This window comes from Hermetia illucens, chromosome 3 (genome assembly GCF_905115235.1).
Source record: "Hermetia illucens chromosome 3, iHerIll2.2.curated.20191125, whole genome shotgun sequence".
NCBI classification, from domain to species: Eukaryota; Metazoa; Arthropoda; class Insecta; order Diptera; family Stratiomyidae; genus Hermetia; species Hermetia illucens.
In genome coordinates, this window is record NC_051851.1 from 86,320,789 (window position 1) to 86,336,277 (window position 15,489).

A 15,489-nucleotide genomic window follows, 5' to 3' on the forward strand; every position below is an offset into this window, starting at 1 on the left:
GTGCCACGATTGTGACTCCGATGTCGACTGTGAAGCTAATGATTGTCACTCTTTTGGGTAGTTGCAACTTTAAAATTCCGTCATACATTATTATTCACAGGAAACCCGCAGGTTGTTGTATACGTCTTAGGTCCATCGTCCGAATCGTAACACAATATCCTCTACCGGAGAAATTCCACGACTATGTGCCAAAAGGTATTTAGGAGCGTCCAATTTGGCTAAAGCCGCAATTATTTTGCTCCATTTTGCCGTATTGAAGGCCTTCTTCACGTCGAAAGTAAGTACCGCGCAAGATTTATTGGCCTCCATAACTTTTTCTGCAACTTCCGTCACCGTGCTGATTGTATTGACAGTGGATCTTGCCTTTCGGATTCCGAACTGCCTATCTGAGAGAGCACCCTCCTTTTCTGTGATTGGAACAAGCCTATTGAAGATGACCCGTTCGAAAAGTTTGCCAATGCCGTTTAAAAGGCATATAACCTCTATGAGACGAAGAATCACCCAAAGGTTTACATCGAGATTAGCAGAAGCTTCTGTTTCCTCCACTCTTCCGCGAAAATCCCATCCCGTCGTAAATGTTTCTGCGCACCACCTTAGAACTATTTCGATGGCCACTGTCAGTGCTTTATTCGGAAAACCATGCATGGGTAGGTTCGATTCACTTCAAACTTGTGGATAGAGAGTGCTAATGATATCCTGCAGCAAATCAGAGTTGGTGAACGGCGGTGAGCGCTGCCCTTGATTGATGCCATTACTGCCCTGTATGCACCTCCCCATGGTTAGAAGTCCATTTCGTTGCATAACCTCTTGAAGTATTCAGTTTTACTGCTGGAGATGGCTGCTAGCAATTATTTCCTCGCCTTCTTATATCAGTTATGCAACTCTTCAGGCTCAGGCCGGTTTCTGCTGCTTTGGCTGTGTCTTCTGACTTTAAGGCAAACTTTACGAAGTTCTTCGATTTCGGCGTTCCACTTGAAGTTGGGCATTCATTTCTTGAGTACCGTGCGGCCTGGCATGAAAGCGTAACGCACTTTTTGTATCTTTTCAAGAACCTGTGCCACCTTTTCTTGTGCATTTCTCATCGACATCGCTTCCTGCAAAAGTATTTTCTCCAACATTTCTTTCTCCAGAGTTTCTAAGATGTCCAGCCCGATACTGCAGTTTTCTCGATTCGCTTTGCCTCTGTCGTACGCTCCATCTGGAAGAAGATAGACCGATGGTCACTGTGCGTATATTCTCGCTCAACTGCTATTGGAGATCTTGAGATAATGTATCGTTAACAAACGTAAACTCTATCACCGATCTCATGTCCCGTCTCCGAAAAGTATTGCCGCCGCCAGTATAATGCTAATAACGACATTCAGACGTGAAAATAATAAGCGTAGCAGCTGAATATGTGAATGCCGCCTACCTTAGTTCGTGTGAATCCGTCTTCTGGCCTATTGCTCGTATTTTCTATCGCTCGGTGTCCGCAAATCAAGATTGTCGTTTTACCGCTTCTGTCTTATACAAAGACACAACTGTGGAAGTCTTTGTAATATTCGCATATAATGGCAAAGTAAATTTCATTTTCAAGCACGCCTTGAGAGAGCAGTTTCTGAGCTGCCTGGCAATAGTTTAAATTTAGCTGTAGGAAAGCAGAAATCGCCTTCTTAAACGCCCGACATCTGTAACTGCCTGTGATATGGTCGACGTTACCCTCCTGTGTTTCTCTGCATAGCAGGCATTTAGGATTCCCATTGCACTCTTTGGCAATATGCACTTTTTCTCCGCATGTTCGGCACAACTTAGATCAATCGTACTTGCTTGAACAGTTTCTCAAAATGTGTCCAAATTCCAGGCATTTGACAGACCTCTTGGCGATATCTGTTCTCATAGTCGACAGCTGACCCAGTCGACGTGTATTTTACCAACAGTAATAGCCTTTTTTGCTGCTTCGAATGGTAAGGCTATTGTGGCCGTCTAAATACCACCATATGCATTACGGAGCTTTATCACATTGGACTCAAGGATCGAATCTAGCCCGAGTTGAGCCTTTAAGGCCTCGCAGATTTCCGGTTTTGTGGTAATCTCATCTAGGTCCTAGGATTCAATCAGCATTGAGTCCTGGCCCACCTTTACCTCCCCTACTTTACCCAGTGACGACTCGATCTTCTTATGTAGAACGTGGGGCTTACTCTCCGGCCTAAGCTCAAGGAGCAATTCGCCTTTTTGCGTGCATTTTATTGGGAACAGTGTGTCTTCACTTTCCGCAAGATTTCCTCACAAGTGAGCTGGCTTGTTGATTCTATAATCAGCGCATCGGGCCGCGACCCTTTTTGTGGCCTGCCTTTTTGCTCTACTTTAGTCCAAGTAGAGTCACTGACGCTTATCTCCTAATGGTTTAGTAGACTATCACCGGAAAAGTTTGCTGATTGCACCTATTGTGTTTTACCCTTCTTGCGCTTTGCAGTCCCTTTCTCTATTAGTGTCTATTAGTGTCCGTTTGCGGGGCTCTGCTATTTCTTTTTCACAAAGGCGATCCACTGCTAGGTTATCAGCTCTAGTTCCAGTTTGTATCAGGTGTATTGATTTTGAGGGCGTTTGTGTTGCTACTTCTACTGTAGCTTTATTTTCTTAGAGCAGTGTAGCTCTTTTCGTGCCTCAAAATACATCGATCTTCTAGCACGCACTTGGCTTTTTACTTTGCGGTGCACATTGTGTCGGGGACTTACAAACTTCATCAGGTTCAAAATCATCTCCCTTAACTTTGCAAATACGTCCATGCTCTCGCCATTTACAGCAGTAACACCGTCTGCTGCCGAATTTTTCGTTACACTTGCAGTTGGTGTGTGCTCCAATTTCCGATCTCCGGCCGAGTATCAAGCCTCAAACCCAATGGGTATGTCTGTCTGTCTATCCGTCTGTATGTCTGTCCGTCACAGGCATTTCTCTCGGAGACTGTTGTAGGGGGGAGACAGCACAGTATCATGGCGTCGGCTGTTCATTTCTCTTAATCCCAGAATATTTGATTAACATGTACAACAATCATTATGGGGGACTTTCATACCGCTGCTGAAAATGCTGAAAATAGTACGCACCTACCGAAATCATGTATGCGTTCGTATGCGATATCTTAAAGCTTCGATCTCAAAACCCATTCATTCATTATACTTCATTATTTTTTTATCCATGTTCAACTTTGGAATTTGAAGAATAATAATTCATAAATTCATACCCTGCCTTTAGTGGTTTTTTTCCAGATAAGCAGGAAGTACTTTGGACGAATTCCTGTTTTCGAGATCCCGCGGAAATCAGCAGTTATTTGGTGCTTTCTTTATGCGTCCTTATGAACATCTGAGGTGTTCTCCATTCCGATCTAAAACCGCACTGTTGACCTTGTGCTTGGCTTTTCTCATATTTCCTAATTTTCTCCATCTAAAACTGGCATCAACCCATCGCTATTTCAGTTTGGGTTGCTTTCCATCAACTTCGATATTCAGCCAATCTAAGATAGTGCGCTCTCGAGAGCAGTGATTACATGACCATCTCTCTTCGGCACTTTTTCCATAGAGTACAACACCATATCGATCACGGGGGTCCTCATTTTGAGCGCGGTTATAGCGCATTATGCCACTGATCCAACGCAAAATCCTTGTTTGAATTCATTGCATTGGTAGACCGGCGGACCGTCGCGCTTAGAAATATTAAAGTTGGCATGCCAAACGATAATGCGGTATATTTTGGGATCTCAGGCAGTCAAACACTTCATATGTAGATCCAAAGGAAGCCAATTGTGAAATGCCACTTCATTCATGTTGCACTAATGCGCGAAGAAATTTCAATTCTTACCATTGCCAGAGAACATCGATCCGAGCTATTTAAACCTAGTTTTCGGCACGTCGCTATAACTGATTGAGCCGGTTGCATTGAAGCAAATAGTCCAGCGGTATTTTTCAATGACTGCCTATCATTTAAGTTTTAGCAAGAGATAGGAGAAAAGTGCAAAGGATTTCCACCGACACTTCGGAACTCAGAAAAATGTTTCCGATATTCGTCAGGATTTCGATTTGGACTACCATTTTGCGATATGCTCGTTATTTCAAAATATATGTATTTTTTAGCCGATTCATAACATATATATATATCGTGGCAACGTCAGCACCGAAGACGAATCAACCAACAACATCAAACCGCACTGGTCAAACACAAACACGAAGAAGAATAAGGATAGGAGAATACAACTTTGAGACCGTTGACAATTTCTCCTATTTAGGGTCGAAAATCACAACCGATAACAACTACGATGATGAAATCCGCGCACGGTTGTTGTCAGCCAACAGAGCCTATTTCAGCTTACAAAGACTGTTCCGCTCGAAACGTCTCACCATAGGGTCAAAGCTCTTACTGTACAAGACAATGATCTTGCCAGTCCTCATGTATTCCTCGGAAACTTGGGTTCTTAGCAAGAAAAATTGCGAACTCTTGGCCGCGTTCGAGAGAAGAATCCTCCGAAGAATTTTTGGCCCCCTACATGAGGATGGACGATTCCGTAGCCTACACAATGACGAAATATATGAGCGATACCATGACCGTCCGGTTGTGGATAAAATCCGGCTCAATAGGTTACGGTGGGCGGGTCACTTAATCCGTATGGATGAAGATGATCTCACCCGGAAAGTCTATAAGGGCAATATCTATGGTAGGAAAAGAAGACGAGGCAGACCCTGCCTATATGGAGCGATGGCGTGGGCCAGGACGCCAGACAGCTTTTAGAGATATCGAATTGGTGGACCTCGGCGCAAAACCGGGATGTCTGGAGTTCCTTATTAAGGCAGGCCTAGATCGGATACCGGTTGTTGCGCCGTTGATGATGATGATAACATACATAATTTGATTCAGATGGACTTATCTGAAGGTAACCCAGGATTGCCCTCGTTATTTGTCGCAGTTCACATGGCCGTTTTTCATACCCATTCGATGACGAATTTGATAGTACGCTGAGTGAAAGGATGGCCTCCTACTACTATCGACGGCCAAGTCCATATCGGTCGTGATAATCGGGCAAGGCTTCCAATAAATCTTCTCTTCTAATTGAACAAATTTTGTTCCTCCCGAGGAGAGCATCACATTTCTAAAATAATTGCTGACTCGAAAAGAGAGAAATTAAACTTAATTTCTTTCCCCCGGTATCACTGCCACGCTCTTTTACAATTGTTACCATTCCTGTCTGTCTTATTGAGCTGCACTTCTTGTTAGGTATTTTGTTGCACTCTTCCAAGGAATGCGATAAAAAGAACTCCGTCAAGAAACTGAAATAACTGAAGACAAAACTAAAAGCAAACTTTCGCTGCAAGGGCTTTACTTCGGGCAATAGAGTAAATCTTAGAACAAAGGCAAACAGCAATACTAACTACACACTCTGCGAACGAAGGAGTTCAGTGGAGGAGTAGTGCAGTTACAAAACTTAGGACTGAAAACAGTGAAAAGCGCAAAAAGGCATAAGACCCAGAGAATAGGTTTTTTTAAGTTTTTGAAAGCATCCCGACTAAAGTTTTGCCAACAAGAACTACTAACAACGACTCTGACAATAGCAACATAACCAACAGCAAAAGTGGCATGGCGGTAAAACTTTTAAAAAAGTGCTTCCTTAAAAGGGCCGTCAACGCCGACAAGATAGAAGTCTCGTATAACAATTGAGAGAGCGCGAGACAGGACCAGGCTTTTGAGGAAACTACGCTTCAAAGAAGTCTCGTAATATGAAGGAAAAAAAGTCCAAGATGGAAAAAGGAACAACCAACTGCCATCTGGAATGGAAAGCTAGAGTGGAAGAAGTGGAACTTTTCCATTCTGGGCCTGTAATTCATTTATAATACAAAATACCGAGAGACTAGATAACTCCCTATATGAAGCGGACAGTGCAGTCTCAACATATAGTGTCCAATATAAATATGCTCCTCGGATTGCACTAGTTCTGGTCTAGCGTTTTAGAAAAATGGATACGAGTAGTGAGTAGTGTTGTCAATATTGAATCGAGTCTCGTGGAAGACTGTCAGAATGTCATGCCAGAATTATGTATTTCCACTTATGGTGGTATTTCTGGTGATTTTGGAAAAATAAAGCTGCCTAACGAGGAATCATTCAAATCAAGAGCAAGCACCACATCGCGTGGTATTTTCCTCTAGTCCGTGTATCTCTCTACGTTTTCAAATTTGATGATTTTCACCGAATATGAATTGCAGTATCATGAGACTGAATAAATCTGTCTTAATATTTTCAAATCCACGCCATTCCTTATTATTATTTCTGAAGTAGTATGAGCATTTGCCTCAAATTCTGATCCATGGGCGTCAGTTCTGGAAATTTTTACCCCCCAAAACGTAACCACATATTTCGGCTCTCATTTGCCCATTTTAACTTACGCTGGGTGGATCCGATCATGGAGTTGATCGTATACCAATACTTCTGAGACTGCCTACGCATTAGATTTTCCATTTCTACAAATTCATTTGCAGTTACATCAAACTTAGCTACCCACAGGCAGGTTAACGTTCACCTCCTTCCGTTTTACTTCACTAGACAGATAAGTTCCTGCAGATCCTACCATTAGATCAGTGGCAGGCCATTCCTTAATTCCAGTCACTTGCGACTTGAGAATGCGTAACGGCTGAACACAAATGCGCTGCTTCTCCGAATTCAAAGCCAACGGTCAACTGACTTGGTCAATCTTGGATGGTCAGGTCGACTACACACTGAGATGTACCAAGGCCTCACTTTTTACACGCTTGCGTCATCCTTAAAACCTGTTTAAAATTTAAATGTCTTTTAGAATTCCTGACTGAAGACGTTGTAGTCAAGTTTTGTTGGAAATCATGGGGAGAACTCGGGATTTAGTCGTGGAACTAATCGTTAGACTGGTGAAGTCCTGCAAGAGGAAAGTGCTACCACTTTTCTTCGCTTGCAAAGTACAGAATAAGAACGATCAAGGGATCGAACAAACCACAGAGTATCCAGGTTTTAAAAGCTATAGCTAACGATAGGGCAACATCCTCAGTCTGTCTGAAAAAGGAAGATGGGATATTTATGTTGAATAAGGCTTGCTGCTGCTTTTCAAAACTCATCTCTCGAGGTCCTACCCCACGGCATTTATAGGAACGAGTTTTTATATGTAACTCAACACTTTCAGACCTCCGTGCTCTCCCCTTATCCAACCAATATGAAAACCAATACCTTCTTGGAAATGTGCTAGACCTTTAATTTCATGCTCCACTTTGCTATATTCTTCAAAAGAAATGTGCGCCTATCTTTTACGTGTATGGGGCCCATTTCAACGTGCATCGATGTAATTCACCGCACCTGTGGGGATTCACAGTTCCAGTCTTCCTACCAAATTTTATGTCAATAGGTGTAACCATTTCTGAGAAAAATTCGTTAGACAGAGAGTCATGTAAAAAGTTGCCAGATCTCCCGTTAGGCGCGACCCCAAGTGGCGAATAGAGACATACCTATTGATGCGTAGATATATGTTCATTTACTTTCTTTCCTTTTTTCGACCACCGGCGCAAATAATGATACAAGTGATTTAGATTTGAGTTTTCAATAGAAATGAAACTTTGCCAGGAATACAATAATGAAACGAAAAATGATGAGCTGAAAGGCAAACGCTGGTCCACTAAGGCGGTTACAACACCCACCGTATCTGTGTAAGAAGGACGAACGTAGAAAATACTTCATGGGGGATTGACCCTTTCAGAAAAAACTCTTCAATTTTCCGATCTCCAATGCTACCAAAGCTGAAATTGACCGTCAAAACAGTGTCACAGGCGACTCAGGTGTAGTGCCATCAACGTGCTGGCTTGAGGAAAAAAGGCACACTAGTAGTTTGGAAGAACGGAGCTAAAAGTACTGACAAGAAGAAGCCAGAGCCCGTAGTGCAATCGTCATCAACGGAAGCGAAATCTAAGACAACCGAAGATGGTGGATGGATCAAGGTCAATCACACAAACGAGAAGAAGAAATCAAAGGTGTAAATTCGGCCGGAGGCAACTATTATCTCCAGCATGTGAAATATGTTGTACGCGGAGGTAGATCTAAGCGGAAATGTCAGCAGAATCTGAAGAGCCACAAAGGCTTGTGTTGTGGTTTGTGTTGAAAAACTTCCAACTTGGCTTTGGTAACCAAGCTAAGAACTCACTTGGCGAGAATGTTACGGTACACAGTGCCCAAAAACATAAGATCTATAAGCAGTGCAAGTATCTCGACGAAGTAACATCCAGAGGAGAAATTCGCACTGCGTTGAGAGAACAATTTAAATAGGTGAAACTGGGTGAACAATCCATTGTGAATCTGGGGAAGGTCTATGGTAGTACTCGAACGACCACAACGCAATTTCCGCCGCAGGCAGCGCAGAAACTATTAGCGGCAGGAAAAGTTGGAATCGGCTGCGTTGTTTACCGTCTGGACGAGTAAATTTCGTTAAAGAGCTGCTCCAAGTGCCTCATGTTTGGACACTTCGTGAAGACTTACACTAATGGTTTCGATCGGCTCGATCAATGCAAAAAGTGCCGCGAGAAAGGCCCTATTACCAAGGAACGCAATAAAGAATTCAAATAAACCTCCATCATTGTGGGGTCACTCATGAGTCTGAGATAAAAGTTGCCATCGTAAGTGTACTATGTAAAAACCGTCACTAGAGCGTATGAGTTTCAGACTCAATTGCTAGAGCAGCGATATGAGTTTGCGTTGGGCAAGCTATACAAAGTATTAATTAGTCGGCCAGTGACCTTGTACTGGTAAGGATAAGCGGGTGTCCCTGTACAAGTGCTACGCCCCACCCAGTCTCTCACGATTGGTGTTCCCACCTATCTCACTGCCATTTTGGACAGCTACTTGCGAGTGCGAATACTGTGGTATGACACCGATAATGGACCTCAGGAATACGTGCTCTCCGTGGGTGGTATGTGGAACATAATCTAAAACGATGTTCTTATTCTTCCGAATCCACCGCTAGCATGGCTCTGGCAAGAATGATGCCGAATGTGGAAGCTAGGGTGGTGAGCTCCACCTTGATGTATGCAGTCCTAGTTTGGAGATCAGCGCTGCATATCTCATCTAATCCAAATAAATTAAGTGCGGTCTACAGAATAACAGCTTTGAGGGTGTGTTCTGCTTTCCAGACCGTCTCAGATGATGCAGCCTCGTCAAGTCAGGAATGGTGCCGATTGACATATTGGATGAGATGACGAAAGCAAAAAAGCCGAAAGGGAGTGATCTATAATTAAAAAGAAGCAGCTATACAACCACTTAATAAAGGGTCCAGGTTGATCCCTGACAACAGGGAGTGGCTGGGAAAAAAATATGGTGAGATAAATTATTATGTCACTCAGTCCCACACCGGCCATGGAGGATACCGTTAATACCTTAATAGGCTTAAATTGGATACCTCACCTGATTGTCCAAACTTCGATGAGATTGCGGAGGACAAAGTGCACGTATTCCTCCAATGCCTGAGATTCGTGGAAGAAAGGAGGAACTCTGATAATCCACAAAATTTACCCTAAATTTCATAATACTACGGCTTTAACATTGATGCTTTAAGCTTTCCCAGGTGGCAGAGTCTTCCAAACTGTCACTTGTCAATGTGGTTTGAGAACTCACTACGCGGTCTACATAACCTCTTTATTGGATACTGCGCGGAGTTTAACTTAGGACAGCCGGCCAATCAGTAGACCTTTGCCCAACCTAAGCTTTGATGTTAGAGAAAAACCTCGCGAGAAGGAGTCTACCGGTATGTATTATAAACAAGATCACGACGTCAATCGGCACCATTCCTAAAATGACGAATACCACATCACCTGCGACGATACTGACGGTCGAACACACCCTTAGGGCTGTTTCCTTGTAAACCGTACTAGTTTATGATTGTGTAAAATACACAACAATGTTCGCCAAATTGGAATTGCATATAGCAAGATGAGTAAACTCGGCCTCCCCACCTCACCCCCAAATATTTGATGGCCGCTATAGAAGTGATGATATGACTCACAATTCTAATGTGAGGGCAATTTCTCTTATGCCTTCTAGCGCTAGGTACCGTTTCCGTCTTTTCTCAGCGAGAGTCACTTCAGCGGTCTCTCACCTTTGGCAACACTGATTGACTCCGAGGCAACATTGTGTATAATGCCTCGTAGAAGTGCGCTCATTGTGGAGACCTGTGGAACACCCGTAAGGTAACAAAATTATCTGGCTCATCAACCGCGCCTTAAAAGAACCTTCTTTCTTGCAACTAGCAACAAGTAACTATCGACAATGGCAGCGAGATAGGTGGGAACACCAATCGTTGACAAGAACTTTCGCATAAAGCTTTAATTGGCCGAATTGAATACATTTATCACGTCTGGGGTGACAACTACGCAAAATTTTTGCTGGTACTACCTGCTCCGTGAATTGTATCTTTGGATAAGCAATTAACCAGTTTGATGGCCTCAATAGTTTGCAACGCTTCCCTGTTTCTCAACAATCCTCAGTTATTTATTGTAAATAACCGGCTTTAATATTTAACCCTTAGTATCTAAGAGGCATGTGTGTATGGGAGGATGCCTCCTCTGGTGGCTTACCAGCCTTAGGACAACGATACCCCCTTCCCCGGCTTCCAAAAGAAAAAATCGCCTCGGATATGCACACTTCAAACAACTTAGCGAACATGATTGATTCTTCTCCCAGTTCGACCAACTTAAATTGCTATTTTGAGGCAGTGCTAGTTTGTCACCTCATCGAAGTCTTTACCCTGGTGTATACAAGTCTCATGTTTTTATGAGTGTAACGTGACATGCACCCCAAAAAAGTGAATTATTTGGTTTCGGAAGCCTTTAGTTTTCTTACGCTCCACTTTTTCAGCTCAAACATGAGATATTCTTCTGAGTCCTTAAGGTTGGAAACGCAAATCCTCACAACTACAGTGTACTATAGTGTACCGTTAAGGTCTTGAATGAAGTGGTCTAACACACTTCAAGGCCCTGATCCAATTGGATTATTGCGCCAACGATTATTATTATTATTATTATACGTGTAACAGTGAGGTGGAAATTTTTGTTTCCCAAATATAACCATGTAGGAAATCATATCGACTATTACTTTCCGATTGATATTAGAGATAATCCTGAAAAATTTGGCGCAAATCCTACTTCTTCTTTTTTTTTAGCCTTTGTCCTGTCCATAAGCTGGGTCGGCTCGTCATGATCGATTGCGTCACTTTGGTTGCTTTGGTTGCTTACCGTCGACTTGGATGTTCAGACCAATCTTGACAAGTGAATTCTCGTTAACGCAAATTACATGACCATTCCATCAAAGGCACATCTCTCGCATTTTTTCCACGATCGGTGCAACCCCACGTCGATCGCGGATATACTCATTTCGGGTGTGATCGAGACGCCACAAGTCCAACGTAACATCTCCATCTCCATTACCGCAAGACGCCGTTCATTGTCTTTTATGGTCTGTCAACACTGAGAACCATAGAGAGCGACAGGACTGACGACATTGCCATAAATTTTAGATTTGAGACGTTCGTTGATACGTCGCTTACAAAGAACACCAGTTGTGGAACGCCACTTCATTGAAAATCTTTATGATATGGGAAATAACCGGATCGAATGGTACTTTGAACATTCTGCTGGGCTATCCTTCTTTTTCCATATTGGAACTGTGATACTTTCTTGCCAATCCTGACTAACCTGATTAAAGAATTCACTGAGCCACAGTGTTGGGTCCCAGCCTTTCGCTCTCCACTCGTCAGGTCCTGTGACTTTTCCCGATTTGTTTTATTGCTTCCTTGAATTCAGTTGCGCTGACAGGTGAAACTGCTTCAAATGTCGGCATTTTTATCATTAACGCAACAGAAGTGCTCGACATCCCATGTGCGTTCGTGTTGGCTTTTGGCAAGTCGATACAAATCCCTCTCGCCATTCCGAATGTCCTGTTTATCGTAAAGATCTTTCTTTCTTTGATTCCCGGTTGGCATTCTTATAAATTTAGCAATTGGTCAGCATTTTATCGTTGAGAAACTTAGGGTAGAGGTGTTTCTTTCCACGAACCTTCATTTTAACATCGTCATTCTAAAGCCTGGTATCTTGGTTGATTAACCGCTTATCTCGCTTGGTGACCCTGAGGATTGCAGAGGCCGCTTTCTGTTCCACAATTCTTCCACATTGGTTATAGTTAGTAACCGCGTAAGAGAGATCATTTCTTCATTCTTATGAAATTGCCCCATACATGCAAAAGGAGGATGTAAATTTTTTTCACCAAATATGGTCATGTTGGGTGTCAAGTGAAAATTCTCGGTTAGTATTTTCCGAAGTCGGTCTTATTTTTGGCACTCATTGGAAAGTTGGGAGTGCAGGAGGTGGAAAGCGATCATTTCTTTCACGGACCCATTCTCAGAAACTACCATCCCAAAAATATGAAAAGAGTCAAGAGGCTGCCACTAGATGGCGCCTAGGCTCCGAAATACTCCCATACCGATATCCGTTCAAATAAAGTTAATAATACTATATTACTATAATTTTTAGGAATTGGCTGCGAAACCTCCCTTAAGTTTACTCTAGAACGAAGAGAGCATGATCCCACCAAGTTCGGTGGAAAGCGCACTATTACTAACAAATTTATAATAAGTCAAAGTGGTCGCTTCGGTGCAAATTCAAGACTTTGAATGTCAGTACCACGCGAAAATGAATATTCTCAAATAACACATGCGTATATTACTAACAACGTACTAATGGGACATTTTTCGGTATTGGTTTTAGAACATGTTTTAATTCTCCCTCCCTGTTTTGTTCTTTTCATGGAGTTGAGAAAATTCGACGCTTTATGAGATATATGCCTTCATTTTGTGATAAAATTTTATATATACGGGACCATTTTGTAGGATAGCAGCGATGGACAAGTTCTGACTTAAGGATGAAATTCCTGCTGCACTTTAATCGACTTGTGGTACATTTTGGGGGCATTACCACATGAATGCGAAGCAGTTCGTTCTGTTCTACGGCGTGGAAGTACATGTTGACGCTCTTAACAAAGAAGTGCATCGTAAGTGCCTTGCGGAAATAAGGAGAAGGGGGCTTTACTGGTAATATTTGCTTGCTGTTCTGTCTTAATGCCACCTATGATGGTGATCGCCAGAGGAACACCAGACCATTCGCAACGACAAGGGGGCTCTAAGATAAGAAGAACGGTAAATAAGTGGTGCTCGTGTGGGAATATGTTTCAAGAAACAAATGGACTCTACGGTTAGCCGGAAGCATAGATCCGGGGCTGAACTGAAAGCATGGTGGAATTGATTATTTTCTCACAAATTTCTCTGGAGTTTTCCGTCTTACCTGCGCAAGAGTGAGAATGCATACGCAATCTGCACTGGGGTGTGGAATGTGGAACAGGATTCATGAGTAAATCTGCATAGACATAATGGTGCTTCCTCCGGACAAAATTGTTAGGAGATGCCGAAAAGTGCTGACAGGGGGAGCCATGTTACGTATTACACAAGTGTTCCTCTTCCAGTTTCCAGGAAATTCGTCGAATTCACCAGGTCACTTTCTGATCTCCCCTCCAATGTGTAAATTGAACTCCCTGAAATGAAGGCTACCTAAAGCGAGTGAGTGGGGGGCATGACCGAAGTAATATGTTGAACGAGTCCTATGCTAATTCGTTCATGACGGGGTGGATGAAAACACCATGACTGCACTGCATCATCTTGGGGTTTTAAATGAGGCAATCGAGAAAATTAAAATTTGCGATTTTCTTAATCATCAATATAAGGAACCTCACGTACCCCTCAGCCCCTTCAATCTATTATTCAAAATAAGCTAAGGATTAATTTACAGTAATATTGTGAATCTAAGTTGGTTGCTTGTTAATCTCAATTGACCACTTTTACTTTCCACTGATGGTATTCACCGTGCTGACCGAATAGCTCTTTGGGTAAACTAAAACTCAGAACAACTGCGGAATGAAGAGATTTGTAAATATGCTTAGCCTTCCTGGTAATAACCATTCTAATCTAGAATGGTCGGAAACGAAGTACTCACAAAATATTCTGACGGTCGTGAAACTGCCAATAAATCTCCAGTTGTTGAGTCCCAGAGTAGAGCCTTATCCACGGAAGTGGCAATAAATGCAGATAGATCTGAATTTCCTAGGCTCTTCGCACCATTTTTTTAAGGCTTTGTATTGTACAAAAACTTATTTAAATTGCTTTGCTGTCTGTACGCTTGTCTCTCTGCCGTTCTTTTTGACTGAGGGAAATTCATCATGCAAACACATTTGGAATCTAGGACACGCATGCCAGACTCTTATGGACTAAAACCTCCTATAATTTCTCCACACTCTCCCCGCGGGACCACCGTTCTGGTATTGCTTCGGGGGACTGCTCAGTTCTTATGCTACATTCCAGGCTCCCCCGCGCTTCTGATTCTTTTAGCTGCTGGTAGATCCATTTCACCATCGCAACTACTGCGTCCCATGCTTTATTCCATTGCACCATATACCTTGCTAGATTCACCACCATTAAATGGATATTTATCTCTGTTTCAAGGTTTCTCTCTGAGCTTTTGAATTTTGGGCAGGTGAAGAAAACGTGTTCTGCATCTTCGGCTGCACACCTAAGACCACCGGCGGCACGTGGATACCGAGCCTTTAGTGAAACTTCCTGTGCCCAACGTGTCCAGTTAAGAACATAGATCGTAACTCGTCCCATTATGGTTTCCCACACTTGTGTTTGCCTCATAGGCTAGAATATTCACTGGGATCATCACCGGAATCACCTATGCTGTCCGGTGGGCGCAACATGTTTGGAGAGTGCTTAGCCAATATGGAGTTTGAAGCAGTCCGCGATTTTCTACCATTTTTATCGCCGACGCCCACACTGGTGCCACATATAAAAAGTTAGTGCTGAAAACTCGCGATAAAAGTAATTGTTGGCTGTGTCTGGGGCCGCCTATATTTAGAAGCATCCTTGCCATTATTGAGCTGTTAGTCGCCGCTTTTTGCCTTAAAGCCTTAAAAGGGGTTTAAAGCTCAGCTTGGAAGCGAAAGTTATTCTCAGGTATTTCAGCGATAGCTGAGAGCTAACAGTATGCACTCCGATGAAAATTTCAACAGTTATCTGTTTCCGCCAGGTGAGGATTTATTGTTCTGGGTTTTTTTATCAAAAGTAATACATATCGCCTAGTAGTCGCTATGCATATATTCTATATGTCTATCTGTTACACGCATTTTTTTCAGAAGTTGTTATGCCAATTGACTCCAAATTTAGTCGAAACTGCGAGTGCTCACCCATCGTTCTACGTTAAATCTTTCTACGTGGAACTCAAGGGCTGCTCTTCATACATGCAAAAGGGTATTTCAAAAGACTTTCACCGAATATAGGCATGTGGGCTATCAAATGAAAAGTTTCGACTAGTACTTTTCAAAGCTGGTTTCAGTTCAGACTTTCAATACGCAAAGACGGCAGGGGCTGGA